Source organism: Heliconius melpomene, chromosome 11, assembly GCF_056956725.1.
Source record: "Heliconius melpomene rosina isolate 202511_hmr_F chromosome 11, ASM5695672v1, whole genome shotgun sequence".
Taxonomy (NCBI): Eukaryota; Metazoa; Arthropoda; class Insecta; order Lepidoptera; family Nymphalidae; genus Heliconius; species Heliconius melpomene.
Window position 1 is genome coordinate 11489277 of NC_140399.1, and position 14864 is coordinate 11504140.

At 28.9% G+C, this 14864-nt stretch overlaps 1 protein-coding gene across 2 annotated transcripts in view; it reads left to right on the forward strand.

Moving 5' to 3' along the window:
• Positions 1-1115: 1115 nt before the first annotated feature.
• Positions 1116-14864, forward strand: part of Eip74EF (Ecdysone-induced protein E74) — a 166732-nt gene continuing 152983 nt past the window's right edge. For both annotated transcript variants that reach the window (XM_085193412.1, XM_085193411.1), the window contains exon 1: positions 1116-1274. The gene's annotated coding sequence lies outside the window, so the exon portion shown is untranslated. The remainder of the gene's footprint in view (positions 1275-14864) is intronic.

A 14864-nucleotide genomic window follows, 5' to 3' on the forward strand; every position in this document is an offset into this window, starting at 1 on the left:
CTTGCCGTCGAATTTTTGAGGCATTGTTTGTTGAGTAGCAAAACTCAACGCAGCCCTTTGCCTCGATACCAGAGTGAGAAAATAAAGAAGGAGTGTATAAATGCACATATGAATGATATGGGTTGGATACACTATGAATGATACTTGGAGAAATATATTTATAGTAAAAATAATTTATTGTCAGTCTCGTCAGTGTAACTGTAGGCTACTCTGAATGAAAAACCAATTTTCTATTTTTAATATATTCTATCTGCATACTCTACGGAATTTGTAATTGAACAAAGATAAATGAAAAAATGACTGAGATGTAAATGAAAAACGAAGAGGAAAATTCTACATACATTGTTCTAAGTACAATAAAATATTATAAAATTGGATAAATATGTAAAACCTGTATCTACTACATGTACATTTCATGGAAACTTGGCAATTTTTAATCCTGTAAAACGGGACTTTTTAATTTTGTTGTAATTTTTCTAAAAATGATTGATTTGACATTAAGACATAAAATTATTTAACTAAATCAATATCCTTTTCTTTCATAAATATCAAAATGAATAAAGTAATTTACAGAACTTATAATATTTATATATTTGAGCTTGCTATTTAAAATATATTTTTAAATTTTATAAGAATTTTATTTATTATATATATATTTATATATTTGAGCTTGCTATTTAAAATATATTTTTAAATTTTATAAGAATTTTATTTATTTGTGACAAATTTCAGGTGGAGCTTAGTTTAATATATAACGAAAAAATGATGTTATGAAAATAAAAATGTTACTGTAATCTGTCTCTATAATTTAATTTCTTTGCAAACTATATTAAAAAAAAATCAATCCTAGTTACAAAAACATAAAAAAATGACATAAAATCTTAATTATCTTTAATCAACTGTAAAAAAAATATTTAAAATTAAATACTAAATTCTGTATAGTTTTAAATAAAATAAAATATTATCTATGATTAATACTAATATAATTAAATAATAATAATAAAAAAAATCCTTGACCATCGACCAAAACTCATGGACAAGCCAGAGGACGCGACCATTGCCGTCCAGTTGACCCGATTCCTAAAATTCAGGGTTCTCTCGCATCTCGCGTTCAACCGCCCAGTTCAGTGACTTGACGGCCGCCGCGCGGACACGACGCGTGTGTAGTGACAGAGTGTTGCGTGCTAACTGGATGATTTTTATATATGAAAATTTGTGTTCGTAAGGATTTATGTATTTGAATTTAGAATTTTTTGGATTGCATTTTGGAAGTGGTGAGTGATTTGTTTTTTTTAATATTATTTTAGATGTAAGTTCTAGTTTATTTGGTTTGGAAATGTGAAAATTTGGAATTGTTTATTTTTGTTTTGGTGAAATCGTATGAAATTTGTTTTTTTTTATTATCATAACACTGTTGTTGTGCTTTCGGTGTGGTGAGAATTTTATTTTGTTTCAGTTAGAATTTTATTTTAAAAAATAATATTTTAAGTCCAGTTCTTGATTTGAATAACAGAAACTGAAAATATCGTAATTAATTATTAAGTTAACATTTTTCTTTATAATATTAAGTAATTAAATGTATTAATGTATTGTTTTAATAATAAAAATATATATTATATCTACGAGAGATATTAAACTTGCAGATAAGAATGAGATATACGAGAACACCAAAGTTTTTGAAGTATTGCGCAGTTGGATTTATATTTTTCTCATCCTAATACGTTTAATTTGCTTTTACCAGTGTATACTATTATTGAGTCATGATATTGGCAAGTGCTACAGTAAAAAATAATCTCTAAGTTATATATAAATTATAGTTATGTATATAAAGACATTTAGTTAATATAAATACTTTTTAAATATTTTAGCACACATAACATACGTATATACAATTTTATAACAGATTAAATTAATTTTATACTAATATTCTGAGAATTTTGTACTGATCTATTTTTTTATAAATAAAAGAAATTGTTGTTGTTTTAATTATTATTAAAATGTATGTATTTTAGTTAAAAATAATAAAAATTTTATATATAAAAATTACTATGATGACAAATATATTATACTTATAGAATAGCATATTATAGTATATTATTTATTAATATATCAAGATATATTATATAAATATGCATTTAAAATTGTTGCCATGTACGTAATAATTAAAAATAATAATTTACTCTCAATCATTTCTTGAGTTAAAGTATTTTATATCATCATTATTTATATTAATGTAAGTATGCATTGCATTTATAAGATAACAGTATCCATGTATCGTTAGGGTTGGCAACAATTTACTAAACGTAAATCAAATAACTAACGAAAATATTATTGTAATATTCCAAATAATATTTTTAAATTTAATAATTTTGAAAATTATATCATTTATTTTTTATTACTATTAACTAATTTATTATTTATTTTTAAACTTACATTTAGTTTCAAATAAAATGCTTTTGATAACCCTATTATATATGCACAAATCACGGAAGAGCCAAAGGGAAGATAACTGCACTTATCACACAATAAATGGCCTTGCCCTTATCAATAGAACAAACACTCACCATCTCTATCTATCGATTTTGATTACTATATTACAGAAAGAGACAGATATATGTGTAATGTTCTCGCTTTTTAGCGTATTATTATAAAATTACATTAAATAATAGATAATTATATAAATGAAAAATAAAATAATAATATATTTGCTATATTCATCGTAATGAGTACATAGTGTTGTGAACGATAAAATAGAATAGAGTCTGTTAACACTCTCTCCCTTCTCTGGTATATGAATATATATAAAAAGCCTCCGTATATGAGTAAGATGGGGCAAGGTATTTTCTGATGTTTGTTACTGAATACTACCGGTAACAACCGCATTCAGAGAAAAAATATTTGAATTTTATTTAATTTAGTAAAATGATGTAAATTCAAATCCATCAGATATTAGAAAAAAAATAGCGTATATTAGTATATAATAATATTTGGTCTTAGTTTTAGTTTTTAAAGAAAATGTTTAATTTACTATTCGACAAATCAAACGTGATTAAACTAAACCTAAATTCATTCCTTCAATGCAAAAAAAAAATAAACTCTACCTTTTTTTTTTATTTCACAAAAACTAAGACATAGAAATGTGAAATTTTTCTAACAAATTAAAACTATTATTTTAATTTCATGAACGGACAGCACGGTCTTTGTCAAATCGATCCACTCAGCGTTGGTCACTTTCACTTGTTATAATTTTGGTCTGTCATCGCTCTTATTGAGCGAGAGTGCATATTTGCATGCAACCAAATAATCATAGATTTTACTATTACTATTTCTTCTTTATATGCTACAGTATACTCCGGAATAAATAAATAAATATTTCTGAATAAAATATGAAAGTCAGATTAGCAGTGGAATAGCATTGCAATGTGAAGGTTATGGTTTCGATTCTCATTTTGGTGATGGAGTTATTTTTATTTTCTGGCAATAAAAAATGTGGAATGCAGTTTCGCCACACAACAAGCAAAGTATCAAATTCAGATGGAAAGTGGAGAGTATGACGGATATCTCTGCGTATACTGCTATATTTGGAAGAGAGCCTCAAGCTAAACTGCATATGCTATGTAGATTAAAAAAGAAAACATTTAAAAAAAATCTAATATAATTTAGACGATGCGTTGGGACACTAGGTTCCCTCAGTCTACCCCGCCATATGCGGGATACAGCGGGAAGCTAAATAATGTTTTATTATAAAGTCAAATGCAATCTTAATTCGTGTAGAGATCATAGATGATTAATCGGACGCTTCCGCGCGCAGTGAAAGTGAAACGTCATTATTACGTGGCGGCGTGGTCTGCTTGTGACTCGAGGCTTTGTAATATACGAGTATAGCTGTATATATCTAAATATTTATTTGTAAATATAGTTTTTGTTATATTTATTTATTAAAAGCATATTTTAAACCTAACCAGGACCCTACCTGGATGTAAACGCCACGGTTGTGGATTTTGTCCTCACCCTGGCATATTGATAATGTTTTATTTATTTTCATTTAATCCTTCTGGTAGATAAAGTATGTTATGTATGTTAGTATGTTAAAGTTTGGAACGGAGTGTTTAGGCATTCTATTTCCTTACCTACCTTGCTATGTGTGGATTACAATGTGAAGCTATTTATATTAGAACAGTAAATACTAGAGCAAAATATGTTTCCCTCAGCTATCGGTTAAGCAAGACAACTGAGTCGTAAAATAATTTCTAAAAGAAGAAAGTAATCATTAAAATATAAACTCTCGCGTCTCGTGTTTTGAACCGTCCACAGTGAGTCTTATATTACAAATGTTATATGTGATGGATTTCGAATTAAACTAAATATTTTAATATGGTTTAAGTTAATAGTCCGAGTCGCATTCAGAAACGTTAATTTAGTACCTAATTTAAAAGTGCTGGAACTTAACGCCGCGCTTTATCTTGTTACCAGAGAGAGAGAATGAAAATAATTAATTTCTCCGAGTGGGAATTAAATCTGGACTTTCAGTCAGACTCTGTGCCACTGAGCTACGAGGGCCTATAATATTAATATACAAGTTTCATATTAACACAATTAAGAAATATTTATTGAATATAGAAGATCAATGAATTATATAAAATGCGGAGAAAGTAGTGTCTTAACAGGTTCTAGGTCTCTGCTGACCTAGGTATGTAAAAATAAGGCTAGTGAAAGTTATGTCATAGAGGTATAAAATAGTTATCGGACATACATACATACCAGCATGCTAAATACATGTAAATTGTATTAGTACAAGCCGAAGTAAATAACGACATATTAGGAGATATATTTTGAATTTCTTCCCTCTGGTAAGATAAAATGAAGCGTTAAGTTCCATCACTCAAAAAAAAGTCTGAAAAAACGTAGAAAAGAGTGAGTAGATACTAGGATCTTTCTGTCTACCCTACTATGCAGGCGAAATTGAGAAATTTTATAGAAAAATGTTATTGGTACTAATTACCCCCATCGAAGATACAAAACTGAAGTAGGTAATGCCATTAATCAGTCAATATGAAGATCGAAGTGGCATATTACTAGCTTCTGTAATTTAAAAAACATATAATAATAAATGAATTTATAACATAACATAATAAATTATGAAATTGTAAAAATATAAATTATAAATTATATTATACATCTTATTTTTTAAGAGATTATTGACCTCAAGTTTATAGAACGAAAATCGCTAGATTTAGTTTATCGACAAAGTTTATCATCGTAGCATGTGCTCAATAAGTGAAAAATTATATTTCTCTCGACTCATATAGAAGTAATATCAACGGCAATGATTATTTTCAGATTTTTAATTGTAATTATAAAATATATTACACTTATTGATTTTAAATTAATTTTAAATTTATACAAATGAAAGTATCACTATTTTCAGTTTCTTTATTTGTAAGACATATGTATAGTAAAAAAAAACTTTTATACACTAACTGGCACCATAGTAAATATACATATTATACATATTTATTACACAAATAAAATACATACCTACGAGTACCTATCTATTATCTTCAACACGCGAATAAAGCACTCAAGGTCCCGGGCGGTCGCGTGCAAAAAAAACTTTGAAATAGTTCGCATTTAAACCCAAATGTATAATAAATAAATCCCACGTAATAAAATAAATAATTCGGGCAGTCCTAGTTCTAATCAAACGGCGTCAAGGTCCGCAAAAATTTTTCTCTAATACAAATCCTTGACACACATTGCGCTATGACTGTGATGCGCGGTTACGCACTCGCGCGAAAAATCGCCACAGATAATACATACTTATGTTTTTTTTTACGATGTATCCCGTATATAGCAGGGTAGGCAGAGGAAACCTAGTGTTAGGACACTTCGTTTTCATTCATTATCAGTCATTTTCCATAGAATTATGAAGGCATTGCCTGTTAAGTGGCGGATTTCAAAGCCGCGCTTTTTGCCTTAATGCCAGAGTGAAGAAATGAAAAATAATATATTAATAAATAATAATTCATTCCCCCGAGTGGGAATCGAACACACATTCAACACGTTTCATACATACACTTGCGCCTCTACGCGTACGCCACGACTGGTCTCTAAACTTATGTACATATATATAAATAATACAGATTAAAAATATGATAAATATAAATCTGTTAAGTCTTATTGTGAAATGTTTTCTTTAAGCTGTAATAGTAATGTTACTTAATTACTTAATCTGCATTTTTTATATTTTTTTAATATTTAATAATTAAATGAATACTTTAGTGTGACATACAAATATAGATATTTTGACGACGTGATACCATCATTGTATTAACAAAATGATGACAGTAATATACCTAGTTGTCGTGTTCTTTTTGTCGACGCCATAGGAGAAAGTGCGTAAAGATATGGCATCTTCTTGGCAAATAAGTGTAAATATAACAATGTTATTATCTTTTTTTCAACTTCTTTGATTCCCATTATATATTACATTAAATACGTTGTAAATGAGGACAAAATTAATAAGCTGTCATGTTTCAAAATGAAAAAACCGCGTGTTATGTTTCATAATAATAGAATAACCCATGTTAATTTGCAAGTTTTCTTTACAAATATTTGCGGTGGCCATGAAAATAGTTCTTTAATACTAAATTACTGTATTTTGAAATATTTTCTAAGTTCCAAAGTCTCCAAAGCCGAATATTCCTTCAAATATATGAGCTAGACGCTGTATGAATAATGTAATCTTTATTAAGTCAAGCGATTTAAAAAATGTTACGCTGTCAAGAACAATGATGAATTGATATTGAAAGTCAAATAATGTTTATCTAAACTTTTTTAATAGCATTGTTCTAATTAAGCATATGTTGAAGTATTTATAGTGGTGTGAATTATATCTTTCGTGCAAATTCAGGGCAGATAGCGTGCCCAGGCTTGTGCTAGTTTTATTTTAGGGACAAATTGTAGTAGAAAAACCGTATTTTTTTTCAATATATTGTATTTTGGTGGTGACTAATATATTTTTTTAAGAATAACTCTTTAAAAAATAATAATAAAACTTAGAAACTCTACTGTTAGTGATTCAGAATATGGGATGTCAGGTTTTTAAAATAAATAAATACTCCCAAATAATTCTTTAATCAATACAATTTTTATTTCCATTTCCGTCTACAAATTCAAAATACATTCTCTATTTGTATGATAATATAAATGATGGCGTGAAATACGTGCGTAGATGTAAACAGATTACAAAATATCAGGAACTCTACAACTCAATATAGCGGTTATGTTAATATCGTACGCTATTACATTCGGACCATTGTGAGATAAAATACGTATATATTGGAGAAAGCAAATATTGGTGCTTATTATTTACGGCTTAATATATATTTATTGTATAGTAAACATTGATTTAATGCGACGGTTGCGGGTTCGAACCTAATTTCGAGTTAATATCAATTGCCATGATATTAGATTTAGTGATTTATCGTTAAATTATCATTGACACTTAAATATTAATTATAGAAAACCAGTGAAAATAAATAAAGAACTGCAAAGCAAGTGTAAAATGTATAATAATAAAGAAATATTGATTTGTATTGACTATTATGCTTCTGATAGCAGGTACATAAAGAAAGTCAATCCTAAATTATTACGTAAAAATGTTAAAACGCTTAAACAATACGTAAAAGTACGGTTAAAGGGTTGAAAGCGAACAAAAACCATTTTTTATGATGCCATAAACCAATATTTGTTCTACACACGTACTAAAACAATGTAAAAAAAGTTTTTTTATTGAGATGTCATAAATTTCATTCAGCGTGAAATACAAGTTGTGGCTCATTTAGAAAGCTTGGGGTATTTGCCACGGTTAAATATAATGATAATATTTCAAAATATATTTTTTTAAACAAAATGTAAAAAAACTGCTTTGTTTAACATTTCCACAATAAATCAGGCTATTGATAGATAGATTCCAATCAGTCACAAGTGAACTATCTCAATACTATTCGCTATGCCAAAACTATTCGCTACTCGTCATCGGTAAAAATCGTTTGTGCTCGTGAAAATATTTGTAAGTCCACACCACTTGGACCCCCTTTCCCCCCTCCTTAGTTACGTATCGCGACCAGAGGTGGGTAAGATAGTAGTATCTCAGAGGTCGCGATTAACTGGTCTTCTGCCAACCTTGGCCCACTTTGATAGCTACGCCCCTCGGATGTATCGACTTCCTAGAGGCTCGCTAATAATATAAACGTAAATTTATTTTGGTAGGCGCTCTATTATCTAGTATGTAGAGTCGTCGTTTTAATTTTTTTTAATCTAATCTTAATGTGAAAAGTAGTAAAAATGTAAGTAATCTAATGACAAATGTTTTATTACATTTATTAGGGCACATTTTGAGAAAAGAGAACTATATTATAATTCTCATAAAACCCAAATAATATTTTTTTCTATGCAAATATTTTCATACACTGTTTACATATTTTACGCATCCTCTATACCTCTCAGTTTGGGTTTCTTACGTAACGTGACAGACGAACACACATTACTTCATACGTGTCGTTTTAATAGTCGTACTCATTTAGTCATTGTTGATAATGAAAGAGTTTTGGAGCATCCGTGACCTAGTTTCGTCTTAATCTATATTTGCTTCGCCATTTTTTGTAATTAAATAGTTTCGATATTTTAATAGTGTATGAAATTTCATACGTCTTTGAAGTGATATTTAAGATATTTGGTGATATGTGTTACGATTTGAAAGTTGTACATATTAAAAAACAAATTAATAAAGTTAAGTTTCATATATTGTACGTAAGAAAATGAAGAAAGAATATATCTTCCTTTTAGGCATTCTTCAATGTGAGAAAGAAACTATTTAAAAAATATTTATTGCTTTCGTTTTCCCCGAATCATTTCAGAAGACAACCTTGACTCAATTTTTGTGCTTAGCAGTGCAAGTCAAATAGAATATGTGTACATATAAATGTTGTTTACAAGCATATTAAAAGTTACGTTTATAACTGCAACTATTTTTTTTTATTAAAAGTTTTATTTATTATATTATATTTTACATTTCAGCTTGTCTGTTATGGTGAGTTCCACTCTAGGAATGAATTTTCATTTATCTTTTTTTTTAAATGACGCACGGTGTTGAGTTTCGTCATTCAACAACCATTAAAAATTAAATATATAATGTATTATTATTTTTAGCTTATTAAATATTTTTAATACAATTACAAACGTAAAAAACAAAACTAAAAATTTTGCGACGTAGACATGACGCATACAGCCGCCATATTCGTTGCAAACGTCATCACCTTGAATGCTTTATCCACTTCGCTTCGAGAACTAATATGTGTAATGTACCTTACGTGTAGATGTAAATAATATTTTCTTATACCCACGCCTATAATAAGTATTTATATATTGAAATTATTCATTGAGTTAATATTTAAAAAGCTTTATGCTGTATCCTGCATGTAGCAGAGAAGGCAGAGGGAACCTAGTGTAACACTCCGTTCCCGACTTTCCCGCCAATTTTCAATTAATATTTTTTAAAGTAATATATACGTTTATTATAATTTAAGTACAAAATATCTATTCCGCACTGTTGTAACGAGTATGTAACTGCGACCTTATGCTCTACGTAAAAAAACCTTGATCTCTACCTATTACTAAAAACTTGCATTTAAAACACTCTTATTGTCTTGCATTGTGACTTATAAAGAACAAGTAGTGACTCTATACCGTCCAAATAGGGTTTATTATTGTATAATTATAATTTTCGTGGACCTTGACGACTGGCCTTGCTTCTATCTGGCCGCTCTTTCCGCCTTCGCCGAATCAATTTGAACGTTATTATTTTTATGTAGTTGTTTCAAAATATATTATTAAAGTTTATTGTTTTTGTTTTTTTTTTCATGTTGTATTTAAATTTGTAAATTTTATAAAAAACAATATTTAAATAATGAAAAATATTTTAGTATATATTTATATAATAAATATAAATAATCTATTAATAGTTGTAGCAACCTAAATTAATAATAATACATTATATATATATTTAAAAAAAGCACTAAATTCGCAGGAATCTATGACCCACATACGAAAATAAAAAAATGAAATTTGTGGACGAATCGAGCGTGCGCGCACACACTCGTAATCGGCGAATGTGTGTCATGATCAGTGGGTTAAGTTTAAACAAATTGAGCTGAGGGCCGCGCAGGTAGATCCAAGGTCCCAATGTAAGGTTTGTGTGGTAGCTGGTTGCCTGCGACTTTACCTGTATTTACTATGGAAAGATATATACTATTAATACTATAAATGTGACAGTTTGCGAGGATAGATGTTTGGCTACAAATGGCTACAAATAAAGAGTAAATTTATATTTATAGGTATAATTTGGCTATAATATAACAATAAGTTTAGCTCGTTAGTACTTTATATGTTAACTTAGAATTTGATACGATCCAAGTATACAGCATTTTTTACTTTAAATATTATTAAACTTAACTAAGATTTTTTTGAGATATTTTTTGTTTCTTTGCTTGCAAGATTTTTAATAAGGCCATTTATTGTTGGGAGAGTGAATAAGCATGGGATTTGTCATATCCTATTTTAAATATTTATGTAAAATGTTGCCTTGACATTAGTTTACGTCCGTTATAAGGAATATAATTCATTAATATATTATCTGTTACTGTAATTCTTCGTATTGTAAATTGTAAATATATTACTTAATAGTTCTACGTGTTCGGTCGCAGGTCGTGGAATTTTTCTCAGTTAATTTTAGACGTATTTCAACGTGTGTAACTTAATATAGGTATATAGAGGCTTCCATTAATATTAGTATTAATAAATTTCCTAGCTCCAGCAAGATAAAGGGCGGCGTTGGGTGTTGCCACTCAATGGGCAATACCTCGAATTTGGGCGGGAAGCGAAAAGCGGAAAATCTTGACAATATATTTTCTCAACTTACCATGTTATTCAGCAAAACCTAAAGCTACTTTTTTACTTACTTACTCCAAATGACAATTTTCACTATATATGATTTAATAGAACATTTAAGTTTTAAGTCATATGTTCACATATAGACAATATTAGTAGGTGCTCTATTGGGATTTTAAATGGCTTCAAAATAATGACTTCACTAGACTGCTTAAATTATACATATAATGCGAATGCGTCTACAATTATAGTATACTTTACGTTTCTTTTGTTTGCAAATAGTCAGTGACAGAACAATCCACGTGGTATAATTCATTCATGTTTATGCTATATTTTTAAAAACATTGTTTTGATAAAACTCTCTGACAAAATTTATTATGATAAAACTATCATTTATAGAGTACAATACTAGTGACCCACCCGGGTTTACATAAGCGTGTTTGCATAAATTAATATATATATTACTGTAAAGTTTAATCTAAATCCGTCTAGTAGTTTAACTTAAAAAAAAACAATTACGTCATTGTTGCACCAAATAAGCGACATATATAAATTGTGTAATATTCCTTAGGATATAGGGATGTGTAATAATATATTTATATTTGTATGGCCTTGACAATTTTCCTTCAGCATTAGCGATATATAGTCAATCCTCGTTATGACACGTGCACCGCCGTGTCACAAACATTGAACACATTTGGCAATAGTTGCAACACTAGCGGATAGTGTGGCCATCTTTTAGTTATTACATTTCATTATTTAAAATAATTAATGGACGTCATTGAATCTCTAGCTCTGGTAGACGTAAATGTAGTTTTGAATATTGCCATTTAATACACAATGTCTCAAGTAAGGAATGGAGTGCCTTAATATTAGGTTCCCTAGTTCCCCAGTTTTATATTGTAAGCTGGACTGGGAAATAGCTAACTAATGCTCAGTGTATTTTAATAATAAGAATATAGTTGATATGCTTAGATTTTCTTTGCTAACTCCGTGACATAAGAAGTGTAGTTACACGAAAATAAACACCTGAAAAAACCTGTTTTTTAACGTTTAAATAATGTGATCCTGTACGTACATACCTTCTCCCATCTTTCATAGAAAATTTAAAACAATAAACATAACAATGGCTAATTAAAAAATAATAAACATATTTAAAAAATACAATTTAAAAGATAATACGTATTATCCACAAATCTAACCTTGCTTAATAAAGTAATTGTTTTGAGCACCTTGTAACTTAATATTCGTTTCGGTACTCAAGTACGAACGATAAAAAATTAATTATTTTACAAATTTAAAGGGACGTTCTCGGAGCGGTGATATGTTATTATTATTCAAGGTACGGTTAGCGTTGGAGGCACGTACGGCGTATAATTTAGGAAAAAACCTATAAGGTTATATATATTTGGTAGCTGACCTAATGAGAACCCAATAGAGGCGGTGAAAAAGCGATAGATATTTTGTGGTATTCTCATGGCTACTTAAATATAAATAGAATTTATTTTTTATGTTCTATTGGCGCAGCGGCATAAGGGTGTGACTGTAACGCGACGGTTATAGGTTCAATCCCCACTCGAGGAAATAAAATATTTATTTATATTTATATTTTCATTTCTTCGCTCTGGTCATATGGTGTCGAGGCAAAGACCGCCACTCAACACGCAATGCCTCCAGAATACATTATTAACACTAGGTTTTCTCTGCCTACCCTGCTGTGTGCGGGATACAATGTGAACCTGATGTTCACCTTTCCTCACACATTCACACAGGCTAGTCGACGAGAACATAAAATCTCTACTTTTTCATAGTATCACTAACTAACCCAATTTTAAATAACGGATAATATTTAACAAAACGTATACAAAACAATAAAGATGCTTCAAATTATTTAGGTTAAACTAATATAAATACTGATAAATCAAAATATTTAAATCCAGGGCAAGTATTGTGAAATATAGAATTTTCTGCATTTCAGCATATTGACACATTCAATATAAAACAACGGTTGCACAATCGACCCACATACGGGGTATTATGTACGTAGTTTTTGTTACTGAATCACGCAAGTATTCATTTTTTTATTGTAATTAATATTTTAGTATCTTCTAAATTAGTCAGATTTTTTATCCTATTTTTATTGTTCATGAGATTGATTGTCATATTAAGAAAATGAAACTTACATTTTTGAGACCATGTATAACCAGGTATAATTTATCTTGTTCAAAATGAAATTGGTAATATAAAACAATCAGATAATTAGGTTAATCAGCAAAGGTCGTGTGCATACCGATTGTTTTTTATAGGAATAATCTTACTTCTAGTTTCAGTTATATAAATAAATTAAAAATATTGATTTAGACAAAGGAAATAACAATAGTAAAATAGAAGTGACAGGATTTTTATTAATTTTCAACAATAAAAAATTGATTACTATTGTAGTTTTTGACACCTTTTTGTCGAAAAATATACTCTTCTGTACATGGAACAATACAAATTTATCATTAGGTACTAATATTTTAAGCAGCACAAATTATTATAATGCCTAAAAATTTGAAATTTTAGTTAATTATCAATAAAGATTAAGGACCTAGACAACACAGAAATACATATATAGCTAGATTATTTGAACCGTCTGTTCCACACTTGGAATCCGGTAGTGACGAACGTATGTTGGAGCGAGACAGATATATAGAAACACTTGCGCGTGAGCAGGAAAGAACTAACAAGGTTACGCTCAATGCCGCCATTACACTATCGGCGCCAAACTAGAATTATATTATCGATTTAAAAACCTACATTTCGTTAATGAACCTGTTTCAATAATGATATGGATGGTTTTTTTTCATTAATTATATGTACTTGCTTATTTAAGGTCATTTTTTGCATTTTCAAGATAATATATATTATATAGGTTTTATCTGTAATGTGACCTATAAAAGTGAACTAGTTAAGTTTTTTTTTTTCAATTTATATTTGCGTCATGCCTTCTGTATAAAGAAAATATTTATACATATAATATGTTAAGACAGTAAAATATTTAAAGATGACGAATGATGACTAATGTTTAACTTTGGTTTAAATTTATTGCTGTTAACCTGTCATTTAGATTTTAATAGTTCATTATTTATTTATACAAATTATTGCTTTAGCTGTTTGTAATGTAATCAGATGTCCAATTACAATGCTATATCGATCACGTTTTTAAATGTCGCCTCTTTCCCAGTTTATAAAATAAAGAAGTATATATTATATATCAAAGTGTTAATTAAAATGTAAATAAACGGAATTTCTTAATATTTAAAAAAAAGGAAATTATTCAATACTTATTAAAAAAATCTTATTTTCTGTTTTACCTAAACATTTATTCAATAGTAAAACAAAATAGTAATTCACCATTATTCAAAGGAGGCATATCCAAAAATCCCATAGCGGCCTAAACATCCATATAAGGCCACAATGAGCCAACCTCACTAGCGTTAAGGCCGCGGCTTGACATAGACCCAGATACGATGACATTGGCACTACATTCATGCACTGAGGTCATTCGTTCATTTAAAAATAAACGCCGCCGCCATTTCTGCGTTTTGACACTTCAAACGTCATGTTCAATTTAGTGCATTTTTTTTATTGAGGATGTGTTGTAGTTTTACAAATTATATTCTAATCTAGAAATTATATAAAAAATAAAATATAGTTTAAATCGTTTAATAAAGAATAATAGTCAATATTTAATTATAAATAAACATTTGACCGCCAAAACAGTGCGCGTGTTGTTGTAAACACTTATTTTAATACAAAATACGTACGGGTGAGTATATTTTGCGCGTTATATAGCCTCTGGTGACATTATTAACCATATCTCAATGTGAAATAGATCAATAAATTACACAGGCGTGCTGCGTGCCACTTAC